The 25,819-nt window shown below is 35.3% G+C and overlaps 1 pseudogene; it reads right to left on the reverse strand.

Moving 5' to 3' along the window:
- Positions 1-22,506: 22,506 nt before the first annotated feature.
- LOC131922997 (U2 spliceosomal RNA) lies at positions 22,507-22,650 on the reverse strand (annotated as a pseudogene).
- Between the last annotated feature and the right edge of the window lie 3,169 nt (positions 22,651-25,819).

Raw genomic sequence — 25,819 nt, forward strand, 5'->3', positions numbered from 1 at the left:
TTTCACCAGGTGAGAGTAGGGTTTGACAGAGTGAGAATGTGTGACTCTCTGAAGGAATTTTGTAATTCTCCTGTGAACAAAGAACAAGCAAAAGAACAAAAGGAGGAAGGATTTGGCTTCCTGGTACTGAATAATCACTGCCTCATCTCCTTCGGAGCCTGCAGCCAAGAAGCAAAGCAGCTGTTTCCAGATGAAAAGCTGAAAGGAATAAGAGAGGAAGAAAAAGATAATTGGCTATTATTGCCTCTGGTAAAATATGGATTTCAAAACCTTCCTGTATTAAATATTTTAATTTTTTTAAAATTCATTTAACCAACAAAATATAGTAACAGAGAGGATTTTGAAAATCATATATTTTTCCTTAGAAAAATTTATCTCTTCATTATTTTGAGTGAAGCAATAATTTCACTGGTGCACACAGAGATCAAAATTTAAATGTATTTATTTTATTCTACACAAATTAAATTGTCAGTCATAATGATAATATCAATATTTATAACTATACAAATAGTTATTTGCTTCTAAGCCTATTTTGAATTTTACTCACTGTTAGCAATTGTAGGTAAGATATTGTACAGTATATAGTTACTAAACATCACATTTATTGCTTAGAAACCTATCCTCCTTCATTATGATCTTACCTAAATTTGCTGAAGCCCAGAACTACAGAATTCGGGACAGGTGATGGACCATTTGTTAAAGCACTTGCTTCCCAAGCATGAGACCCTGACTATGATTCCTAGAATACATAGGAAAAAAATGCAGGAACCACAGTAAACAACTGTAAGCCATATGCTAAGAAAATAGAAGACAGGCAGCATTCTGATACTTAGGCTAGCTAGCCTAGTCTACTTGGAGAATGACAATCTGTGAGAGAACCTGTATCTCTATACTGTATTGTCCTCTTGTCTCCAAGTCTACACACACATGCGCATTCACACAGACACAGACACACAGACACAGACACAGACACAGACACACACACACAGAGAGAGAGAGAGAGAGAGAGAGACAGAGAGAGAGAGAGAGAGAGTCATAGTTTGCTTTCTAATAAAAGCTAGCCCAAACCAACTTTTGTCGGAAAGGGTTCATTTGACCATTACAGTTTAGAGGTCATGATGAAGAAAAGCTAGGATCCTGGAGGAAGGAACAGAAACAGAGACCATGAACTGGTCTTTCAAACATCAATTGAGAAAATTCTCTCATAGACTTGCCTACAGGGCAGTGAGATGGAGGCATTTTCTCAGTTGAGGTTCCCTTTTCGCACAGGACCCTAGCTATGTCAAACTGACAATAAAAAAAAAAAGAATAACCTAGCCGGCACACACATACACGTATATATACACAAATGTGCATGTACACACATGTAATAAATAAACATGCATATATGTTATATATCAGGACTGCACATACACACATGCATATATAAATAAACACATACACATGCACATAAACATACACACACACACACACACACACACATACACGTATATACACACAAATATGCTACCCAAATACATACACACATAGATGCTACAGTGGCAATGTCAGTGAAAACCTTAGTAACGGTGCCTTACAATGTATTCCTAATGTTGACAGAAGTCATCAAACAAAATATTATTTTTAAGACTTATATATACATATATATATATATATATATATATATATATATATATATATATAAGGCTTTACATGATAAGTCATGAAGATAAATTTAATAAATGAGATCAAAGTAGTTCTCAAGTCACTTTCTCATGATTCAGATGAAAAAGCATGCCATAAAGAATTAAATTGTATTTCCATAATTATACATTTTATTTTCTTCAGAGTTAAAAGCATAGGGTTGACGTATCCTAGAGGTGAGCAGGTAATGTTATTTGTATGACTTTAGGCGTTAAAATTATTGGAAACAGAGTCATTGTCCATAGTATTGAATAGAGAGAACGAAAACATTGGTGGGTACCTTGAAAACAATGAGATGGAGACTGAAGGATGTATTTCAGTAACTGTGCCTCTGATGGCTTCTTTCAAGCCTATTTTTTGGTTTCTATTTCTCTCTAATATACACTAATATGTGGCTATGTCAAAAATGGTAGGAAAGATTTAGCTAAGATTTTGTTGGAATACATCCAATCCTCTTGCATAACTACTACACAAAATTTAGAAATAAATTTTAAGTGAGCTTCTACAGATGGGGTGTTTCCAATTGCTTTTAGTGGGAGAAGCTCGGTGAGACAGTATGCTTTAATTAGAGTACTGCGGAGCAAGAAGATAATTGCACTTGCAGCAACCTGAGCTAGTGATCAGTATCAGCAGCTGGACAAGGCACACTGCAGCATGGGAGTGATCAAGAGGACCAAATGGCATCAGACAAAACAATCATGCTGAGCCTGTGGAATTGAGTAATGGAATAGGGTTATGAGTGGAGCATCAACACATTTGTTAATTAGGCTACCCATGCATCTATAACGCTGTGGGCTAATAGTTTCTTTTAGTCTATTGTTTAAATGTATTCATGACCCAAGCTCAGGTGGAGCATGTAACATATGCTATCAATAGATATGTCAGTACCTTACAACCATTTTCATTCACTAGTCCTTGTACTTCATGAAAATGTGATAGTGAATCTGTCATTAGTATTTTTAAAGTTTTATTACATTTTTAAATTTTTGCATTCATACTTGTGATATGTCTCTGTCTCTTATTTCTCTGTCATCTGCATGTGTGTGCATATGCAAGGTTTTTTTTTGTGTGTGTATGTGTATGCAACAAGGACAACTTGGTGAAGCAAGTTTTCTACATCTGCCATGTGGGTCCTAAGGATTAAACTCAGAGTCTCAGGTTTGATGGCAAGTGCCTTTACCCACTGACCCATCCTCCCACACTCCCTCATTAGTTTATTAGTTATATATTAAGATATTTTCATATAATTTTAAATGCCTATTCCTAAGAATGTCATACATAGTCTAATTGTATTCCTTAGTCACATTAAAATATACATATTTACATATAGGACCTCTTTGTAACTTTAATATTGCAAGTTATTACCATATTGAATATCTATTTGTAGGAAATATAATATGAAAAACATAGAAATATCACATATTATTTAGACAATAATATATGAGCATAGTTAATAGTTGTGCTCTACACTATGCAGTATGTGCATATATTTTCTGCTTACATTTTAACAATTTGATAATATGGAGAATTCATTGCATTACAAAATATCCATTCATCAGTCCTCGTAATTCATGAAAACATATTGGTGAACCAATCATTAGTATTTTAATTATATGTTAGTATAGATTGATACAGTGTTATTGTATGAATGTGTGAGGTTGTCTAGATCAGGAGCAGTTAAAGTTGTTATTATAAAGTCATTGTCAGAAAAAAAAAACTGACCTTGTGTAAACCTTAGGATGCCATTGATGTGAGTTACCATAAAGATAATTCAGTGAGAAATTGCATGTTGCCACAGGCTCTGCTCTGTAAAACGGCAAGCTGCAATTATTGCTAAACTTGTGACTACTTTATGCTGGCTCCAAATAATTGCAAATTCATATTATTAGAAAAAAACCGGATTCATTCTAATTGCTTAAACATACAATAACATTTTTGAGTTATCATTTTTAAACTCTGTAAAACCTTTATCAAAAAGCATTCTCCCTGGAGACAAATTAAGATGCCATAGCATTTATCTTCCACGGAGTCTAGATGATTAGAAGGAAACAGTTTTCTGGACACAATAGGGAAATTGCATGTATAAACTCATTGTGCTTATGACAGCAGGCACAAGTTCTGTTCAGGCTCAAGATAGATAAAACTCCCAACATGAGGGTGTTTGGTAGCATGAAGTTCCACCCTTAGTGAGAAATTGACAATTAAGAGCTGCCAAATATGTTAAATTTAGTTTTGGTTAGATGTGTGACCATTGTTACATCTAACACAATTCAGTGAATGTCCACACACATAAAAATACAAAGGCAGCATCAATTGGACTTGCTGGGTTTTACAAGCACGAGGACACAAAGTTAGATAGATATGGAAGGGCTGGATGTTGGATGTGGGTGGGGCCAGGAAGGAGATTAAATTGTACAAAACATAACATATGATTCTCAAGAAATTAATAAAAATCTTTCTCTACAAAACAGTACTCTCATTGTAAACTAGAATATTATAAATTTTTACAGTTATAAATCTGTGCATATTAGAGAGTGACATTATATGCAATAGTTGGCATATCATGTGGGGAGTTAATATGTATCTGAAAATAATGCATTTTACATTCTAAACTTTGTCATTGAAGAGGAGTTTTTTTTATTCATGGTGGCTTATGCATCCCAAAATCAAAGTATAAAATAGATTTATACTAACACAATGTTTTACAAATTCAAGTAATGTTGTGCACATTCATCAATATACTTATAAAGTATATGATAATTATTTTATATTTTATATATCTAAAGTATATATATTTATATTTATTTATATATTTTATTATATATTATATATATATATTATTATATAGTATTTATATAAAATATTTATATATATATTTTATATACATAAAGTACATATAATATATATTCAATATTGCTGTTGAAACTTTACAATGTTAAATTTACTGTAGATAGATTGAAGATAATGCTTTCTTACTTTTAATATATATAATTAAACAAATTTTGTTTTGGTTTTTCCCTATCATTTAATCAATAACAATAGATATATTGGTGAAATTATTAAGGCCACTCCACATAGTTAAAAGGAGATTTATTTAATGGCATAACTTACAAATTAAGGGGTAGGTTTTCGCGGGGTCTGGGGAAGGTGTATCGCAGTCCAGCAGTGTTCTCTGGAGCTCTGCTAGGCCCACCTCCACCGTCCTGGGTCACAGACCAGAGAGAGTGCTGGCCCATCCAGATCTAGGGTCTCCAGGCACCTCCCTTGGCCCTGCCTTGTAGGCGTGACAGTTGCCAAAGTCTCAATGGGGGTTGGAACTTCCAGATCAAAGCTGGAATGGCTACCCACTACATCTCCCCCTTTTTGTCTAAATAAGAAGGTTCTAACCTAATACAAGACTATATACAAGAGAATGGTTATCAAATATTGTCCAGGAATAATGAGGGATAATGACCTAGATAAGATGGAACTACAACCAATGCAAACAATATCAAGCAAGAAACACATACTAAAATCCAGAAAAGTATAGAGCATAGGTAAATGGCATGTTACAAAGATCTTTCCAAAAATTGTCCTATCCTAAAGAACCTGAATCTAATACTTAATATGTTCTATCTACTAAGTTGTAACTATAACTGCTAGTCTTCAATCCCATCAAAGACCTGAGAAGGAATATAATGGTACCTGAGAAATGGTAGATGGATGCAAGCAACTTTCGGGAATCTTGCAAGAGTAGACAGAGACAGCTGGCAGCCTGGACAGTCACCTAATGTTTCTCAGCATTGTTGGTGCATTCAAATTGGCTACAGGCCTAAAGTATCTGACAGACCATTTTCAGAAGCAGGAATTCTGAAAGATCATCTTATCCTGTCTTGGCAGAGTACAGTGGTTGCTTTCCTTGTGTCCCGCTTGTCCAGAAAGGACAGCATTGCATTTGTACTGTCAGCCGTCGAGGAAGGGCAGTTCTTTGCCCAGCAGGCCATTTTGTGCCAGGAAGACAAACTTCCAAATGGAAATGTCTTAGAAGCCCAACATTCTCTCAGGATCAAATTGGTACAGAAAGCATAGGTGACTATAAATCTATAAGTCTTATCTACCGAAATAACCTAAGGACTAAGGCTTCATGTAAACAAGGTAAACAGTCAATAAGCAAATGTATGGTAAAGAACAATGACTTCAAAATTGTGACAATACACAAGATATTTATAACAGAGGTAGGAATATATAGTACGATATGCAATATGACAATAATCTTAAATATATATCAATATACTGAATATCTTAAACAGAAGTAGAACATACATAAAGTATGACAGATATAAATTTACATTTGTATCAATATACAAATATTTCAAATAATAGTAGAAATATATGTACATTATTAACAAATATAGTTCTGTATTTGTATCAATATACAAATTATCTTAAACAGGAATATAAAAATAGTTTACATTTGTATCAACATATAAGAATCCATAATGGTATAAATTACAGTGCAAATAATCTAAGGCTGCTCTTTTACTAAATTTGTTTACTATTATATACAATAATCTACCATAATATCTTATACCTATCCATTCCATTTCTTCTTTTCCCTTTTCTCTCTCTTTTTTTTTTTTAGAATACTGAGTCTAATATTTTCTTCCACCCCCAACCCTATAACCATCATCCATAACCCTGAGAATTATGAAACCTAAGGGAGAAGGGGCGTTGTTTTCTTAGAATTGCTTCCTGCTGTTTAGGGGGTGATGTTATCTCTGTTGGGTACTGTGAGAAAGCTCAGATAGTTAAATCTCAGTTAGACTAACTGTAGGTTATGCAGCAAGTCTTAGAGTAATGGGTAAGATTGTCTGAAACTATGGCAAGAAGTGTAGTATGATGTTGATTACCATGGCATCATTCTGGATTGGGTAGAGTTGCTGTTGTTGGGACCCCATTTTCCTTCTGGAGACTTCCAAGATTGCTATTGGAAAAACTCATTTGTTATCAAAATGGAAAGTTTGGATTTAAAGAGGATATAGCATGTAAGAAAGGATTCTGAGAAATCAAGAGTAAGCATGGAGAGAATTAGAATCTGGAAGACAATGGTCCCTTTATATTGGTTTCCTTCTGTCCCACACCAGAGGGCTCTTCTGATATGGGACTGAAGAATCTCTCAAACTTTTCTTTTAGCAATATGCTTGGGTTTAGAGAAGGAGTGAGCCAATTCCATCTCCAAAGACAGCTTGGCTTATAATTGAATTGGAACCATAACTTTTCTAGATTGATAGATAGACAGTGAGATTTTACCGTGTGTAGATTGGTACCAATAGATTCTTTCTTTCTGCTGTAAACATCTGGATATCCAAGGCCTTATGATTTTTGGAAGATGGGTATGTCCATTATCCTGGAAAGACAAAAACAGAACCCTACCCCAACCTTTGATTGCTACATTTTTCTTACAACTTGTAGAGATGTCACAAAATACCTGTTGGGGAATGTCTGGAGGGGAATATGACAAGAATGCATTTAAGTTCTGGATCCACATGATCCACATGTGCTTCTCGAATCGTCTTTTCTGCTAGAGCCAATTCCTTCTCAACTTCGGCTGATAATTTTCTTGAACTATTTAATTCTTTGTCCCTTCTAAAGTGTTAGCCAAATTTTGTAGTCCATCTTTGTGTATTCCCATGATACCTAGTAAGTTAGAAATACTTCCTAAAACTTTTGAAAATCATTAAGAGTCTTCAATCGATCTCTCTCTAGTTTTACCTTTTGGGGTCTAATTTTTTGTAGCTCTATCATATCCTAAGTAATTAATAGAATCTCCTCTTTGTGTTTTTTCAGGAGCAATTTGCAGTCCCCAGCGAGGCAAAACTTTTTTTACTTCTTCAAACATGCTTTCTAATGTATCTAACTTTGGATCAGCTAATAGGATATCGTCCATATAGTGATAAATTATGGATTGTGGAAACTTTACACGAATTATCTCCAATGGTTTCTGCACAAAGTATTGGCACAAAGTAGGGCTGTTTAACATTCCCTGTGGGAGGACCTTCCACTGATATCTCTTGACTGGCTGAGAATTGTTATAATTAGGTACTGTGAAGGCAAATTTTTCTCTATCATTTTCTTGTAAGGGTATGGTAAAGAAACAGTCTTTTAAGTCAATAACTATTATAGGTCATTCTTTAGGTAGCAGAGAGGGCAAGGGTATACCACTCTGTAGGGAGCCCATTGGCTGAATTACTTTATTAATAGCTCTCAGATCTGTCAGCATTCTCCAATTACCAGAATTTTTTTAAATAACAAATACAGGAGAATTCCAAGGGCTGGTAGATTCTTCAACGTGTTGAGCATTTAACCGCTCTTGAACCAGCTGTTCTAAAGCTTGTAGCTTCTCTTTTGTCAAAGGTCATTGTCCAACCCAGACATGTTTATTAGTTAGCCATTTTAAAGGCAAGGCAGTTGGTACTTCTGAGAGTTCAACAGCAGTCGTGCTCTGTTTGTGAACAGTCTGAATGGTTGGTGCCTGATTTTTATAGCATGTCATGATATTGTTCCTAGAAACATGCATTGGTCTGTATTTCTTTTCTGAAAGTGTAGGAATTTTAATCTGGGTATTCCATTGTTGTAACAGATCTCGGCCCCAAAGATTTACTGCTACATTTGCTAAATATGGCTTCAGCCTTCCTCTCTGTCCTTCTGGCCCTATGCATTCAACCCATCTCGAACTGTTTTATCTGAGATAGGGTGCCAATCCCTAAAAGTTGGACATCTACCTCTTGAAGAGGCCAATTCGGCTGCCATGATTTTGGTGTAATTATGGTCACATCTGCACCTGTGTCTACCAGGCCCTCCAGAACCAGGCCATTAATTCGAATTCTAAGCTTTGGTCTTTGTTCATTTATGGAAGTCTGCCAAAATATTTGTTTTATAGTGTTCTTTGTAAACTATGATCCACCTATCAGAGCTGTTTTATCATCCATTGCAGTATCTGTTTTTACATTAAGCATCGGTTTATTCAGTTGTCCTGGAGAGGAATTTCTTCCACAGTGGCTGAGAATGTTCGTACTACATTTGATTTGGGGGCCTGCAAGAGGCCCTCTGAGGTGTTTCCCACCAGTAAAGGGTTGCCTGCCTCGTATATCTATTTTTGATCTGCACACACTGGTCCAATGTCGGCCTTTGCCACACCTTTTACATAATCCGGGAGGTGGTTGGGGTCTCGTGTTTAGGCTATTCCTAAAAGGAGTATTACTTCTAGGAGTACCCCATGTACAGTTTTTACTTATATGACCTGGTGTACCACATTTAAAACATTTGGTAACACGGGGCCTTCTTTCACCTCTAGGATTTGTCTCTCCTATCCAAGCCTCATTACTGTAGTTACAAGACTCAACACCATTAGTATAATGAATCCATTCTTCCAAAGGAGCTGATCTGATCTTTAATGGTGTAAGTATTCTTTTGCATTCTGCATTAGCATTGTCGAATGCCAAGGACTCAATTAATACTTTTCTTAGTTCTTTATCTGATATAGCTTTTGTTATAGCTGTGTTCAGCCTTTGCAAAAATTGGTGAATGGTTCATGCGGCCCCTGAAATATCTTTGTGTATACCTCAGTTGGTTTTCCAGGTTCTGGAATTTTTTCCCAAGCATTTAGAGCTGCTGTATGGCATAGGGATATTGTATGCTCATCATAAATGGCTTGTACATTTCTGTCAGTGAAACATCCCTCACCAAGTATTTTATCTTGGGAGATCACAAAACCTCTGAGTTTACCTTGTTTTTCTAAATTTTTTGTCTCTTCTCTCAACCAGCTTTTCCACTGTAGCTGCTGGCTATATTCTAGAACAGATGAAATTAACTGATGCCAGTCATCTGGGATGATTCTATGTGAGGTAGACCATGAATTTAACAATTGTTTTACGTATGTGGAGTGTATCCCATATGTAACTACTGCTTCCTTTATATTTTTAAAGTCCCTTGTTGAAATTGGTTGTAATGTATATGTATTATATGGCTTGGGGTGTGTGTCATCCGCTGGCTTCTCATGGATGATAACAGGATAAGCCATTGTATGAGAGCCATTTGGAGATGTTACAACCTCTGTGGTCTTGCCCTTCTGCTTATTAGGTCCCTTGTCATGTTTACTGAGAGTTTTTTCTAAGGCTTGCAAACGAGCACCTAGGGTCTGTTCTAGGGAGTGGATCTTCTCTCTGGCAAGGGACTCCAGATTTCTCATGAAATCATAGAAGTTTTTATGTTCCTCAGAAACACATGATTCCATGGACCTTATCTTATCAATTAATGATAATCTTTCTTCCTTATATAGTGTCTGGAGAGTTAGTGTTCTGTCCATTAAATATTCACATTTATTATCAATAAGATCAATTTTTGGTACAAGCCTCTTTTGTAAATCCTGATCAGCAGATTCCAGAGAAAGAATCTTTTTCTGTATGCTTTCATTGCTATCTTTTAAAGCAGATTCCAGAGAGAGAATCTTTTTCTGTACGCTTTCATTGCTATCTCTTAAAGCAGATTCCAGAGAAAGAATCTGTTTCTGTATGCTTTCATTGCTATCTCTTAAAGCAGATTCCAGAGAGAGAATCTTTTTCTGTATGCTTTCATTGCTATCTTTTAAAGCAGATTCCAGAGAGAGAATCTTTTTCTGTACGCTTTCATTGCTATCTCTTAAAGCAGATTCCAGAGAAAGAATCTGTTTCTGTATGCTTTCATTGCTATCTCTTAAAGCAGATTCCAGAGAAAGAATCTTTTTCTGTATGCTTTCATTGCTATCTCTTAAAGCCTGTATCAGTCCCAATAATGACTCATCTTTGTTCTTGTTATTAAACCAGTGTTTGAACACTGTGTGAATTATTACGATGAATGCTAAAATGGTACAGATATGCCTTAGGAAGGTCATATATTTCCAGGAAGATGTCATTCATCATACAGGCAAAAAGGTTTTCAAATTCTTGTGAGGTAATGTTGTCAGCCATATTACAAAAATTACTCAAAATTTGTTAGTCAATTTTAAGGTGTAAAATTATCAAGTACTTTTACTTGAAACTATATGCTTACCTTTCGTGGTTTTGGGGGGTGTATTAGCACTTTTCAGCCAGCAGGTGGCATTGTACAGCTCCAAAGCGGGGGCCTGCTGGTGATCTTGGCTGACTGCAGCTTCCTGGAGTCAAGATGGCAGGAGCCGGAGCCGGCACTCAGGAAGGAGGGGAGTGCCTCTAGCTGGTCTTGGGGCTAAGCTAGGGAACTGAGACCAGACAAGCTGTTCCCTTTTTCAGGAATGGAACCGTGTAGGCGTTCCCTGGTTATATGGAACTTTGCAGGCGGCTTTAGGTACCTGCTAGCCAGGGAGGAGGCTGAGGGTGGGAGCCACCCAGGCCTTTGGAATTTGCCCCATGTGAGCACCAGATATTGGTGAAATTATTAAGGCCACTCCACGTAGTTAAAAGGAGATTTATTTAATGGCGTAACTTACAAATTAAGGGATAGGTAGGTCGCGGGGTCTGGGGAAGGTGTATTGCAGTCCAGCAGTGTTCTCTGGAGCTCTGCTTGGCCCACCTCCACCGTCCAGGGTCCCGGATCAGAGAGAGCAATGGCCCATCCAGATCTAGGGTCTCCAGGCACCTCCCTTGGCCCCGCCTTGTAGGCGTGACAGTTGCCAAAGTCTCAATGGGGGTTGGAACTTCCAGATCAAAGCTGGAATGGCTATCCACTACATAGATTTAGGCATTTAAAATTTCAAAAGTGTGACATTAGAGAACTCTAAAAATGTCCTGTGGGAATAGGAATAGGAACACCTTGAAAATACATTGAAGAATTTTCCAGCACTTATTTTTCCTCCTGACCTTGATAACAGTTCTTCGCATATAAATGGGAACTTTTTAAAGTAAGCAAGAGTAGGGAGGATTATAGTAGTGATCTATTTCATTTTGCACTTTTGAATATATACATGATCTGAAATTAAACACTTTATGAAAGTTTGTTTGTCTTTCCTTTTCTTATCCACTGCTCTGGCAGAAATGCTTGGCTTTGGTTATTTGCCAGTGCCTAAGAATGCTGAAGTAATGTGTTTTCTACCTTAGAAAACTGTCCTTTTCTAAGATCACACACACACACACACACACACACACACACACACACACACACAAATGATCTTAGGCTGAAGGAATAATGGCAGTAACATTTTCATGTACAGATTAGTGAGTACTGTTATAATGTAACCTAGACAAAATATATAGCATCCATATTTTCTATTCTCCCATTGTGACCCAGCTATGACTCATAATATCATCAAATGATTAAGAATTTTCCTTCTGAAATATTATACTTACAGTTTCCCAAGGACTCTAGTTATATGATTATGTGAAAATAATTGAGATGTTTTTATTGATGAATATGACTTTATTTGTCCTAGGATGTTGTTGCTTGATAAGAAAATTGCCACTTACATCAGTCATTTCTTAATAGCTGGTCCACTGCATATGGAGCTATTGACAGGTGATGGGGCCATGAAGGCAATAGATTCAGTAAAGAGTAATTATGTTACTAAGCTCATTGGCTATTGGCTGGTAGAACCTCGCAAGAATTAGATCACTGGGTCATTCCCTGAAAGAATGTATCCATAGGCTAATCTTCTGGATCTTTCTTTTCTCCATGTGCAATCAGGTGAGCAGATTTTTTTATTCTGGCCTGCCCTGAGACCTGTGATGTTCCACAGCAGTGGAGCAAGAAATCATGGGCTGAAATCTTTGAAATACCTATCCAAAATTCGCCTCCTTCCCCTAAACTGTCTTAAGAATTTTTTCACTGTGATAGAAAACCAAATATGATTATCCAATAAATAATTAAATATAAAATTCAAATAAAATTTGTGAAGAAGAGCATCATTTTACATCTATCATATTAAATGACTTCTAATGAGGACCACCAAGGCGAGAAAAATCATGTTATGTCTAGTTATGTTTTGGAACATCAGGAAGGATTGTTCCTTCTCTCTGGGAATCTGTGCAACATGACTTGGGTTAAAGGCAACAAGAAATCATTGCAGTCAAAATATCGATAGGAAAACCACTAGTATTTGTTTCCTTCCACCACGTGTTTTCCAGTGCTCATTTCTTTTGCACTGTATCATTCTCATTTCTATAAACATCTTCAGCTGGACACTTTACCTCTTGAATCAGGAAAAAAAATCAAGTAACTGGACCATGTTTAACAAGATATCAAAAATATCTGTCCCATGCATAATGTGTCTTACCAACTTTTAGAATATAATGAACATAATCCCTCACAAGTATGAACTTTAGGCTCACATATGTGAGCATTTGGTCCCAAGTTGGTGGTGTAGTTTGAAGGGACCTATGGAAGAAATATTTAGGAGAATAGAGCCCTGCTAAGGAGATAAGTCACTGGGGTGGGTTTTGAGTATTTATAGCATCACCTACTCCCCCTTCTTTCTCTTTTTCAAGTGTGTGGATGAAGATGTGATCATCCGTCTTCCTGACCCTCATACCATGTTCACCCTGATTGTTGCTATAACTTACCTGCCATGACAGACTCCAGCATTCTGGAACTGTAAGCCAATGAAGCCTTTATTTAAGTTATTTTTGTTGGGTTATTTTTATCACAGCAGCAGAAATTTTTTTAATATGATTTAATAATTTTAAATAGTCTTGTCAATGTTCTTTGCCCAAAATACCTATAACAAAAGGAAAACAGAAGTACCCATTATCTGTTTATATGAAAGTAGACATAATTGAGGTTATTCCCAGTACAAGGATAAGGAATGTGTACTATAATACATGAAAATAGAACCATATCATAGAGATGAAGGTTATTATGTCATAACAATGAAAATATAATCCGTGAAATTATTTTTCACAGTACATGTGAAACACAATTAAAAAATAATGGAAACCCAAATTTATGAAATGTCCAATTCATTAAATTTCAAGCTAGAGCAGAATTTTTAAATTATCAATGGACATTTAAGATTGGTAAGCCTCAATTTTCCCCATGATATAATGGCATAAGAATATTGATGGCAATATTCCTCTAAAAATTAGAAAATATTCAGATTATACTTAGTTTACCATAGTTTTGTTTAATATTTTTTCACTCTATGATGTTAGATAATTTATTTACTTACAGTAGACAACACATTAAATATGTATATATTTCTAAGTTTGTGTGTGGCTATTCATACATTATTGCCCGTGTAGACCAGAAGATGGATTCACATGCTTTGGAAACAGAGTTGCAGGCTGTTGTGTTCCACGAAGGAGTACTGGAGACTGAATTTGTGTCCTCTGGAAGAGCCAGATGCAGTCTTAACTACTGAGCCACCTTTCTTTACCTTAGAGCATACTTGGATATTTGAACTTTGACTTTCTCCCTGAATAGCAATATGATATATTATGTGCATTATTTATACACTATAGAATTTATAAAAAAGTCATATTTTCAATGATATACTGATGTGCTCTATAAAAAAACATTTTACAAATGTCCGTTTATATCGAGCAAATATTAACTTTTAGATACTCGAAGAATTAAGCATGCTACTGTTTATTTTTCAAAACACAGTTGTAAAGCATCTCTTACCTGGTAATTGTCAGCTTCTATGAAATTGCCACACTTTTTTTCATTTTGTTCATTTTGCAGTGTATATATTTGTAATAATCTTCTTACCCAAGGGATTTTAGTATTTATCTCCTCCTCTGCAAGTTAATCTTTTTGACTCTAGTTTGATATTTTGTTTCAGAGACCTAAAGCCTATAGCAATTGATGCATAAAAGGTCTATAAATATTTATTCAATGGATAGAATAAATAAATCAAGATGATCTGAATATCTAGAGTCTATTGATAACATATGACCATCATATTTTCCTCTTTACAGATTGAGCTGTTTTTATTCATAACTAAAATGATTTTATGTCAGCGTATACCTTGAATGTATCTCTTCCCTTTGGGAAAACTTGACTAATTGACTTCTTTTGTGCATCACTCATGGCCTGTTGCTGTGTTTGTACCTGTCAGTACTTGGACACTTAAGTATGTCCCTATAACCAGATGGTATGTGTATTGATTTATTTTCACCTGTATCTATTTTTTTTAGATTTCCTCACGTGTCATCATAAATTTTTCTCAATCCTCTATGCTATTTTAGTTTATTCATCATTTACACTGCTGTTGTTCTCAGACTTTTATTAAATTGTCAATGCTCATACCACACATTTAAACTATTTAACAGAACACAGATCAATAGTCACCATTTTCTATTTGCCAATTTTTTTTCCATTTCAATATTTCATTTAAATATTGTATCAAAATGATAATGAATTATTTGCTTAAATTGTGTCTGAAACAGTTCAAGTTGTTAGGTAAAGTGAAGCTCAGCTTATGAGAACATTATCAGTCATGTGGGCTCATCTCTGCTTATCTAATTAACTCTCAAAAGCCTTCCTAATTCTATCATGTTAAGAGTTAGGATTTCAACATGCAATCTGAGGGTCATAATATTCAATCCATTATGTTTGAATTCTTCAATATTGCCCCCTAAAAAGACTACACATGAAAACTCCTTTGCTCTGTAATTTGACTGTTCTTTTTTACATGATAATTATAATACACCTCAGTGATGATCAGGGTGCACAAATTTCAAATTTTGACTTGCAGTGGATTTTGGTAAGTTTTCAGATTGGGCTTTTCCTTCTGAAGTAACTATTTCAATATGAGGTGTTTGTCTTCTGAAAGGCTTGTCTTAAGACTTTTCTTTATTGTGCAGTGACTTGATGCTCAGGATCTTTTCTCATGCATCTTGATGTCAAGATGAATGTGTGAAGACAATCTCAATGGTTCTGGCACAGCACAATACTAGCACTCTAAGGAACTGGAGGATAAGGCAGGAGCACAGAATTGAATGCTATACCCTCTGTCATTTCTCCAACTGAGAATGAAAGGAAATTGGAAGTGATTATGTTTGGTTAGTGAGATTTTTTTCTACTTTAAAATGTGTTGATTTACTGACCTATTTACTTGCTAATTATTTTAAAGATAATTTTTATAATGTAAATTGTATATTATACATTTAAATGATATATATTTAAATATAAAATTGTTAAACTAGAGCAATTCTGCAATTTTCTTTCCAATATCATGTTCTTGAAACTAAAATTTAAAAGACTAATTATTTTCTTATGTTTTTAAAAATATTCGATGAGAATATTATTATTCATATGTTATCTAAGAGAGTAAATAAAGTCATATTTAAATTTATATAGGATACTTGTGATAAATTAACTTCCTCAATTTATTTAACTATGTATGTGAAAATTATTCAAACAAGAGAATAAATTACTATCTGAACCAATACAGCATGAAAATAATCTGAAATCAAGCAAGAAATAAACATAAACATTCCCATTGGCCTGTATTACAGTTAATTGTAAATGTTAAAATGATAGGATTTAAAATTACCATGGAAACATATCTCTGAGCATTCCTATGAGGGATTTTCTAGACTAGGTTAATTATGTTGGGAAGACACATACTAAATATGAGTTACACTATTCCATGGATTCAGGTCTAAATTAAAAGATGAAAATGAGCCAAGAACCACCATTCAGCTCTCTCATTCTTAACTGTGAGTTCAATGTGACCAACTGCTCCAAGCCCCTGTAGCCATGACATTCTCACCAAGGTGAACTGTGTCCTCTAACTGTAAGCCAAACAAACCTCTTTCTCCATTAAGTTTCTGCCCCTCACGCATTTGACCACAGTGACAAGAAAATAACTAACACAGCTAGAAATTTCTAGCGCTAAATATTTTTAGTTTAATTCAATTTCGCTTAAAAATATATAAAAAGGAACTTTTGATATTGAAATATATACTGGCTGTAAATTTTCCTCTAGTAGTCCTAGGTGTTTTCTGATCTTTATGTCAGGTTAGTAATGGCAAGATTAAGTGAATAAAAAGCACACAGCAGTATTCAGTAACTGAGCAAGCACTGAAGTACTCATAAATTTCTATTTGATTCTTATATTATTTCAAATGAAAATGTAAACATTTTATCTTTTAAAAATGATTGCTTGACAAACATGAAAAGATAAACTTTTAATGGAATGGCTAAGCAAATGATAGACTATTATACTTATTAATTAAATTTATTCATTTATTTTACATCCTGACCACAGTTTCCTTCCTCTCCTCCCATTCCCTCCCCCACCCCTAACTCTTGTCCTTCCCCCAATTCACTGCTCCTCTGTCTCTGTTCAGAAAGGGACAGGACTCCAGTGGGTGCCAACAAAACATGGCATATCAAGTAGGACTGGGCTCCTCCCCTGGCATTAAGGTTGGGTAAGGCAACCCAGCATGAGGAATTGATTCCTGGAGACCAGGCAAAGCTTCAGGGACAGTCCCTGCTTCCACCTCTAGGAGTCCTATGCTTAGATCAAGCTATTCATATGTAAAGGGCCTAGGGTCACTCCCATGCAGGATCCCTAGCTGTTGGTCTCTGAGCTCCTATGGGTCCAGGTTAGTTGTTTCTGTGGGTTCCCTTGTGATGACCTTGACCCCCTGGCTCATATAATCCTTCCTCCCTCTCTTCAATGGGATTCCTCCAGCTAGGCCCAGTGGAACTCTGCATCTGTTTCCATCAGTCAGTGGATGAGGCTCTGTGATGACAATTTTGATTGTTACCAATGTGATTACAGGAGATAGCCAGTATAGGCACCCTCTCAACTATTACTAGGAGTCTTAGCTTCAGTCATCACGATAGATTTGTGGGAATTTCCCTTGCACTAGGTTTCTACTTGACCTTAAAATGTTCCCCATATCAAAATGTCTCTTTCTTTACTCTCTCCATCCTCCCACACCCCCAACCCAATACCTTATTTTCCCATCCCCGCTAGCCCCCAGTCTACCCAGGAGATCTCTTCTATTTCCTTTTTCCAGGAGAAACAGATGCCAGGAAATAATCAAATTCAGAGCTGAAATCAATAAAATAGAAACAAAGAAAAAATATACAAAGAATCAATGAAATGAAAGAGTTGATTCTTTGAGCAAATCAACAAGATAGACAAGGTCTTATCCAAATGAACCAAAAAGCAGAGAGAGAACATCTAAATTAACTGTACCTCATTTTTAAATTTGACTATTTTTGTTTTGATGTCTAGTTTCTTGAGTTCTTTATATATTTTGGAAATCAGTCCTCTTTCAGATGGACTATTATGCTTTGAATTTTAATTTAATATTTCTTCCTATGTATATTCTAAATTTGTTTGCTTATATGCCTTCATTTTAATAATTGATATTTATGACCTCTAAAATGTTTAGTATTAATTTAAATATGATATTTACAGCATCTTAAGTTAGATATAAACACATATACTTTTGGGAATTATAGAATTCCTAATGTATATTTCTAGTTAATTTATTCTGATACTTTGATAGTATGTAATAAATATTTTTATGAAGATGATTATATGTCTGCTTATGTGTATGTATGTATGTCTGCATATGTGTAAGGCTATGTGTATGTATTTGTGTGTACATGCATGTGCATGTATGTCTATGTGCTGTGTGTGTGTATGTTTATGCATGTGTGTATGTATGTTTATATGCATTTTTGTGTTTATGCATGTTGTGTGTATTCATACGCATGTATGCATTTGTATGTTTGTGTGTATACATGTGTGTGCCCGTGTGTGTATGTATGTGTGTATGCATGCATGTGCATGTATGAAGGAGACATGGAGATCTTTGTGTTCTCGGATCAGGATTAAGGGTACCTGGAATGTTAAGCATACAGGGTGATTTCTTCACAGGAAGGATTATGATACTTGTTATCTGCCCAGAATGATAGGAGTGGATGTGCTTACTAGCTGGCGACTTTTGTACTATTTCTGTGCCAGAGCCATTTCTGGCATTAGACCCTCCACAAGCCCTTTTCTTAGGCTTCTCATTTTTTGTTTCAGTCAATTTATAGAACCCATCTTTATGGACTTTACAGAGAGTTTCATTGCAATCACATCTGATCTGTATTTAGCTAATTTGTTCCTCAGGGAGATTTATGTATGTTTTGTTGTGCACACAAGATTGAGATAATTATCATCACAAGAGTTTTCACCAAATTATGCTATGTTTAAATATACCAGAAAGAAATAGCTTGGAGTCAGACACCAGAAGATTGAACCAATACCAGCTACTGAGTCATGTTGAACCAAATTTTCTTATTGCTTCTCTCTGCAGTCTGGTAGAGCTTGCAGAGATACCCACACACATATGTATGTGTGTCTCTGTGTGTGTGTATATATGCATATGTGTGTATTCATGTGTGTTCATGTATGCGTGTATGCATGTGTGTGTAAGTATGTGTGTATTCATGTGTGTTCATGTATGTGTGTATGCATGTGTGTGTAAGTATGTGTGTATTTATGTGCATGCTTCTGTGTTACTAGACCTACAGTCATATGTGCTGGGCCAACATTTTACCACTGGAATTTATCCCTATGTTCAAGAAAAATGATTTGAAACTTTATTCTAAAAGTAGCAATGTACTGCTTATACACACTGTCTACAAGACTGGGCAAATAAAACCAAAGTATTATTTGTTTAAAAATTAATTTCAATTTTTGAGCATGTTTCTAACTGTGAAAATTCTAACTGTGAGGCAATCTCATTGGGTTGTCTTTTTCCAAGTAGGAAGGTTTAATGAAAACATTTTTCAAATTTTATATTTAAAAATAATGAAATTTCAGACTTTCCTGAAATCCAATAAACAGCCAAATGAGATCTATATAAATTTATGCAATATTGTTAACTAAAACAATAGAAAACATTATGATGCATTGTATGTTTAGGCTTATTTTTTTTAGATTATGTTATTAAAAAAATAAAAGTTCTAGAATTGGAAACTAGAGTTGTCACATCACATAACTGGTTTTCTTCTACTGTGAACATTGCCCTGATAGAGCAGTTCTGAAGGACTAACATTCTGTCAGGAGTTTATGCCAGTCTCTTGTCACATTTGATCTTTGTTGTGTCTAAGAAGGTAAATTAAATGGAATGTGGTGCTACTTCATGTACCTCAAAGATTTTCCCTGATATCTAAAGTTGTTTCTAGTAGGCAAATCGGCTCCACATTGCTTTTCTTGACTCTCTTGGCTTCGACATGTAGGGAAGTATTTTCATCACCCTTGCCTTGTCTTTCTACAAAAATTATTGTCAATAAATATTTCTAGGAACAAAATAGTGTTCTGCTAGCTGTTATATACATAGAATGATATATTTTCAATTAATGTGAATTACTGTGTTCCTTTGCACCCTACAAGTGATGAATGAATAGTAGAAACACATTTATTGCCTGATTTCCTGAATCTAATGTTGATGTAGGGCTTTGATCAAAATTGATTTTCCTCAGTATCACTGTCTGCTCACAGACTGTACCATAAGATACAATGCTCCTTTTCTAAATGTGCTTATAGCCATAGGCCCCATGGGTAAAATAATAAAAAAGAATCATATATATATATATATATATATATATATATATACACACATATATATATATAAATACACACACATACATATATGTGTATATACACACACACACACACACACACACACAAGTTTCAGGTTATTTCTCAAGGGAACACATCCACTGATTTAATCCTCTGACTCTCAGGCTGAGAAACCAGGACAGGGACTGAGACTTTCTATTAGAGCTATTTACATAAATTTTCTACTCTTCTGTATTGGATATATTATGAATACACACACATATACACAAACACACACACACACACACACACACAAACACACACACAGCCCTTGGTGATGAGCATTATCCTCCAAGAACAGAGTTTATCTATTAGCTGTTACTATGTCTTTTTATAACAGGGCTCCTTAATTGTTATATTTCAGCTTACTTAGAGAAATATGTGACATTCCTGTTGCCATGAAAGATATATTTTACCATTTTGCCTTTGTGCTTCTGAAATTTTACATCACTGTAATGATTGGTTTCATTGACATAACATCTGCTCATAGTTACTGTCCTGTAGACAATAGCCACTGTTAAGTTTATAATGAGTATACTCTACATAAAATTAGGAAACTCATGGCACTGTAAGCTTCTTGAAGGTAACAGTCTTTCTAAGATTTTCAAAGCCTTAGTCTTCTTCACTGAGCCATAACATGGTTTTTTACAGATCTGAAAATTTTCTCTGTATAATAGTGTAAATACTATTTTGAGAACCCTGCCTAGAGCACTCTAGAATTGATTTTGAATTCTCTTGAAGTCCACAAAATTCTTTCAATGTATAGAACTCTAAAATATCAAGTACCGTCTTGATCAGATTAATAGTCTGGTCTGTTACTAGCAAGGAATACCTCTTAATGCTTTTGTACTGTTGCCTGCTGACATACATTGTCTGATTCCAGTAACTCCAGAGACCATAGGTGGGCTCTCTTCTCATGTATGGGACCCAGCTATGTGACTTAATGCTATCCTTTGGTTTAATAACTGAATGGGAACTTGGATCACCTTACAGAAAGAAATGTTGTTACCTAGCAGAGTTATCTTAGTTCAGGTCACTGGGAGAGGCTTTGTGAATCTGTTGTAGTATAAAGAAAGAAAATAGGCTGCTTCTTCAAATGGTTCCATGTTCTTTGTGTTCAGCACTCATGAACTTTAGCTCAGATACATCCATTCCAAGTTTAAGGAGTCCAATCCTTTCCCTTTCTAATGTATGTAGAACACAATTCTATTAAAAATTCAATCTTAAATGACAAACTGTTCTCTGTCCACATCAGCAGAGCTGGTGTCTGATGTGCACTCAGAGTATGTTCACTGCATTGCCGCACAGTAACTGGGAGACCACTCCTACAGACACACTTTGTAGGGCACTCACCTCAATCACCTTCCAATAATATTGCATTTGATATGAAATTTCAACAGATGAATTTTGAGAAAATAGATTCATTTGGAGGATGATATTAATATTTAAGCTATAACAGTTTGAGCCCATTTGTAGCTGGAGAGTTTCTCTCCAGCTCCCACCAAGCCCTGGCAGTCCCGAAGCCCACTTATAAAGTGAACATACAGATGCTTATATTATTTAAACTGTTTGGCCTAATGGCTCAGGCTTCTTGCTATCTAGTTCCTATATCTAAAATTAACCCATATCTATTAGTCTATAAGTTGCCACGTGGCTCATGGCTTTCCGGTACCTTACATCTTGCTTGCCATGGCAGCTTCTCTGTCTCAGCCTTCCACCGCCCAGTATTCTTCCTCTCCTTGTCCCACCTACCTTATCCTTCCTGCCTGGCTACTGGCCAATCAGCATTTTATTTATCAATCGATCATCCACAGCACCCATTGCTTTTTTTATTTACTATATGAGTGATTAGATAAACAACCATTCCTTTTAACATATATTGTAATTATTTTCTATATGTATCTCTAGTGCTAGAGAAACAAAATGGATATGAGTCTTACAGTTTTACCTGAGTATAGATGATCAATATGGAGGCAATAACAGTAAAATAATTATGAATGATCATGCTGCAATGTGTACAGACTTTAGCAGGATCCTCTGGTAGTTTGAATGTAAATGGCCCTCATGATTTCATAGGGAGTGGCACCATTAGGAGGTTTTGTAAGCCTCTTGAGCCACAAATGGCCAGGCCCCTCCCCTGAGGAACTCCAACTACCACGTTCCACCCACTCTTATGTAGTTTTAACCATGGAATGAAACAAATCCAAGATACATGTAGCAATTATTCAGGTACAGATCTAGAAGAAAAAGTCATATCTGCTGGTTATGTGCTTTGAAATGCAAATATTAAACTTCAAACACATTTGTAAACTTGCCAACAAGTCAGATAAAACTCTTCATGCAAATTAAAAAAATAAGAACAGATACTACACTTGATCTTAGCCAAAAGGCCGAGAAAGAAAGAATAATCTCCCAAGAAACCAACAATGGAATGGGAAAATCATGAGGTGGAAATAGAAAACGTCAAAATGAATGCAATCTCTTCCGTATTACTGTGGAAAGTATGTTTACTGTAAATTTACTGGAAATATTTGGTTAAGTTACACTTGTATGTTTGCCTATAATAGAAAAGCTGAATGGGTGTGTGTATATAAGACACATGTTGTCTGTTCACATATCCTTAGGTCAGTCTGTGAAAATAAATTCAAGCCTACTTATTATTTTCATCAAAGTTACACAATTTTTTTTAAATTGTGAAACATAGTGAAAAGGGAAATTTTATAGGGAAGGAAATTATCAAAGACATGAAAATTAAAGAATTAGTATAGCTACACTAAATATTATCTTTTATTTAAAATTATGAAACAATCATTAAACTTAGTTCTGCTGTTCACTGGAAGCAAACGAACACTAGCAGAGAGAGAGAGACTATGCAAAGGTCTTCAGAGGGAATTTTGTATTTCAGGAAGGAAAAGCAACAAGGAAGCATTGAGTCTGGAACACAACACAAGAAAAAGGAGGACAGAAAGACAGAATATCTCAAAAGTGTAGGAGGGAGATACTGTGTCCATAAACAAAAATGCTGAAGTAGTTTCCAAGTTGGACTGTTTCAGGTCTGTATTCAATGAGGAGCCACAAGAACAAGTTCAATGGAATCACAGGTCAATGTTCTATCTCAATGCTCAACACAAAAGGTAACTATGACATTATGCCTTCTAGCTTCAAAAACAGGCAAGCACTGATTCCCCATCTGTTGAAATCAGAAGTGGTGTTTGATTGAAACATGGAAACACAGAACTTTTACATCACACCCATGCTGAAAGCATTGACTTCCTAGACGTATTCTTCATACCCACACACATATGCTGCTGACATCAGGCTTTGGTATTTTTTTTAAAAAAAAAGGTGGTGGGGTAAATGACAGAAAAGTTTTGATCTAGCCTGCATCTGGTCTTCATGGAGTTTTACAGATAGCCATTCTCTTTTCTGGATAAGGCAGTAATTAATCTTATTCAAAATAACAATTCAATTGAAAGAGGAGCTTACACATAATGTGTATGTCTAATCATGAGAAATTTAAGTGTAAGAGAGATGTAAGCCATCATAAATTTTAAAATAAGACTAAAATGTGTTAGGATTTCAAAGGGTGTTTGTGGCTATAGTTGAACCAGCAGCACGAAAATAGGAAAAGTTAGGAAACAAGCAATCCTGACATGAAAAGTTGGGGATGTGTACAACTGGGAAGACACACAGTTCCATAGTGAAAGGTGATTGTGTGCAAGACACACAAAGTAGAGCTAATGTTCTTTCCTGAGGTATCCATCACAGCATATTAAAACAAGAAATAATGACTGATAGCAAAGACATCCACCTGAAGAAATGAGAAATCCACAATGTTGTTACAGTACATAAAGTGAAAGTAGTTACAAATGTAGCAGATTGAGGGACTAGACCTTGAGACATTGTGACATTTAAAATCCAGAAAGGGAAAATAATCACCAGGGAGACTGATAAGGGGGTAATCAGATAAATAATTGGATAAATAGATGCAAACAGGCACACTCTTTACATGTATGAGGAATAATTGGCAGCCTTATCAGAAAGAGAGTAAGGTGAAATGAAATGCAAATCCAAGAACCTTGCTGAATTCTCCAGAGCATTCTAGAGCTAGGTTGAACTGAGAGACCTCTTAGAAAGGATTAGGCAATAGGCATCAGCTTGTGTTAGAAATTTTCCTTCAACAGTGGACATTTTCTGCTGACCACATTTTTTTAAACATTCAATATATTCAGCAGTTAGAATGATGCTTTGTTCCTTGTGAGAAATCAACATGCAATTTCACAGCATCAGATAGAAGGAAGGTGGTAAATGATCACTCTGCTCCCCTCCTATTTTATCATAGCAGGCTGAATGAGTCTGTTAAAACAGTTGATGTGTTAAAAGCCCTCCCAAAGTTTTCTTATCCCCTTGTTGATAAGAGCAAACACCAAAACTTGGGAGAGCTGAAATTCCAGCATAACACAGCTCTTTTCATTTTTACATTCCACCCCAGTATTATTTCTTCTTTCCCTCATTTAGAGGTTTTCTGTGGTAGAATCTAAAGCCCTCTTCAGAAAACATTGTGTTGTTTCCTATAAATTAATAAGACCATTTTGCACTTAGGTAAATTCTAAGTTCATCCCAGATATAGATATATCATATATCATATATATATATATATATATATATATATATATATATAACATTTGTGTATGCTTACATACATAACAAATTCTTATAATAAATTACCAAAGCATAATATTTCTCATACATTACTTAATTTCAAAAATTTTCTAATTATCAAAGTTTGTGATATTGAACCCTTTCAACCCAAGTGAATAGCATTTTATATAATTTAACTAAATTTTATATTAACAAAATTTTATGCATTTGTAAGTCAAACTTATCTTTCTAATTTGTCATTTTTATAATAGCAATGTGTCAGGAAATTATATTATTTTCTGCATCAATCAAAAAAATGAGGACATAGAATGTTTTAAATACATTTGATTAAATCATAATGTATGAATGTATATGAAGGCCTATTGATACCATCTAAGTACTGATTGTATATTTATCTCTACTTTGTTTTACATTTGACTTAATTCTATTTGATAAAGTCTTGTTATATATTCCATGCTGATCCAGATTTGCCTAAGTTGCCCAAACTTGCCTCATCTCTCAATGTTCCTGTTTCTACCTCATGAGTTTTATAATTGTTAGTGTGTACCAGCATGCCAGCTATATGGCGTTTGTTTTAAAACTTGGAATTTTTTGTTTTGTTTTTCAAGACAGGGTTTCTCTGTATACCTTTGGTGCCTGTCCTGGATCTCGCTCTGTCTACCTGAAAGGTAGACATTTGAGTATTATGCATATGACATATTTTGTTATTGCATTGTTTTAGTTGTTGAGAGCTACAGTGGTGCATTTGCCTTGTGACACTTTCTAATAGCTTTTGCATAGAATTTATATTATTGTGTGTGGCCACTAAAGTCTCACTTTCTTATTACTCATCTAATATTTTCACAGAAATTTTCTAGAGCACTAAAAATTAAATATCAAACAAGCAAGCCAATAAGCAATAGTTGCAGG

This window comes from Peromyscus eremicus, chromosome 12 (genome assembly GCF_949786415.1).
Source record: "Peromyscus eremicus chromosome 12, PerEre_H2_v1, whole genome shotgun sequence".
In the NCBI taxonomy this organism is placed as follows: Eukaryota; Metazoa; Chordata; class Mammalia; order Rodentia; family Cricetidae; genus Peromyscus; species Peromyscus eremicus.